Below are 1702 nucleotides of genomic sequence, written 5' to 3'. Positions count from 1 at the left end.
TCTTTTAGTTGAGTTCCCCCTTATCTTCCTGTAAATAGGACCCAATGTTCACCTATCTGCAACATTTCACCCTGTGAGTACCTTCCATTAGTAGAAGCGCGGGCATTTTCTTTTCGTTGTGCTAAGAGAAGAAGTTTCGTTAAAGTGATGCAATGGTGCATTGGCCTTTTTTTGGTTTTGTTACTATATTGTTTAGTTTTAAGATCTACTAAATGGGAACCCGGTTTAATAGTATATGTAGTTGTGACGGGTAGTGAGTGACGGCTGAGAAACAATCTAGAACGCTGTAATATTGATATATTCATACAAATGTAGCAGAGCTGAGTTTGTAATATGTTATTATTATTATTAGTATTACATGTATAACATATCCAGATAAAGTTTTGATATCCCAAATGACAAAGTCAGCTCTGCTGCATCTGTATATTGTATATATACTCCTCAAAAACATAAAGGGGACACTATTCCATTTGCAACAGGCTGTTTGTGTTCCCTTTATTTCTTTGCGCAGTATATTAACATAAAGTTCAGCTTCCTTGGAGGATGGTGCGTTAAGTTTCTTTTTATTTTATTTTTCCCCTAAAAATATACTAAAAACTCTTATTATTCCCCCTTAACATGAAACACTGGCATGTGAGTTTAATTTTGGCTGACACCAGCATTGTGCAGAACTGCAGTAACCTACTCTCTGAGGACAAAAGCAGGGGCTATATTGTGACAGCTTAAATGGTGACTTATATAGATACTAAATACTTCCTACTAAGCGTTCTGTTCTCCGGCTTATTCGCTACCACACCAGCTAGCAAATCAATTTACTCTTCTTATACTCTCCTTCTGCTCAGTTTATTTATAAATATATATATATATGTAGCAGTTACTTGCAGCCGGTTGCTGTGCGGGCTTCATTTGTTTTCTGCAGGTCAGTAAAAGTAAAGTGACGCTTTAGGATCACAGCCAACCAAATTATGAAAATTTAAAAGAATTTACATTTTATATATATTTTTTTTTTTCTTTTTTTTTTTTTTTGGTTCCTTTCGAATGTTCGCACTGCTGGCGGCGCAGATGCATTTTTACGTTTTATTTTTTTTTTTGGTTTCGTCTTTATATAAGTTAATGGTAGGAAACAGGATTTTCCGGGCAGCATGATGATGCTTATGTTCTTACAATATCCCGAATTTCTGTCAATGCATCAGTAACGGGGGAGGAGATGGGGGGGGGGGCTACGACTTTTATTTTGCGATTCAACTGTGTTGAAATCATGTCTTTTTTTTGTTTTATTTCATGTCAATTCTGAAGGGATACATTTCAAACCCTGCTTCTGATAAAAAAAAAAAAAAGATAAACCTGGTCTATTGTAGTTTTATTCAGACTGGTTTCTGTTTTTTTGTTATTAAAATTGTTTCCTATTTTGCTTATTAAAATAATTGAAATGGCGCATGTTACACCCACTTGTCTTTTTTAATTTTTTTTTATTTAATAAGACACTGGGCTCTTTAAATTTACACAATAGCGCAGGTAATGGAAGGAATTACCCAAATCTATGTATGGCCTAATTAAAGGGGAAGATACATGTCATCGCTACCCTTGGCGCTGTGTACTCAGGGCAAGTTCAGGGTTCACCGTGTTCTGCCATAAAGTCATTTGCTGGCCTTCGGACTGAATTTGAACAATCATTGACACGCATCTCCTCGCAGAGCACATG

General features: G+C 36.0%; 1 protein-coding gene across 1 annotated transcript in view; it reads left to right on the top strand.

Annotated features, from left to right (window-relative positions):
* The window catches only part of MAFB (MAF bZIP transcription factor B), a 3281-nt gene extending 1847 nt beyond the window's left edge, over positions 1-1434 (top strand). Inside the window, exon 1 of the mRNA XM_073555353.1 lies at positions 1-1434. This exon is cut by the window's left edge and continues 1847 nt beyond it. The gene's annotated coding sequence lies outside the window, so the exon portion shown is untranslated.
* Positions 1435-1702: the final 268 nt, after the last annotated feature.

The sequence above is a fragment of the Dendrobates tinctorius genome, unplaced genomic scaffold (assembly GCF_039654945.1).
Source record: "Dendrobates tinctorius isolate UK_male_01 unplaced genomic scaffold, ASM3965494v1 ptg000223l, whole genome shotgun sequence".
NCBI lineage: Eukaryota > Metazoa > Chordata > Amphibia > Anura > Dendrobatidae > Dendrobates > Dendrobates tinctorius.
Note: the sequence above shows the minus strand (reverse complement) of the source record. Positions and strands in the feature narration are given on the sequence as shown.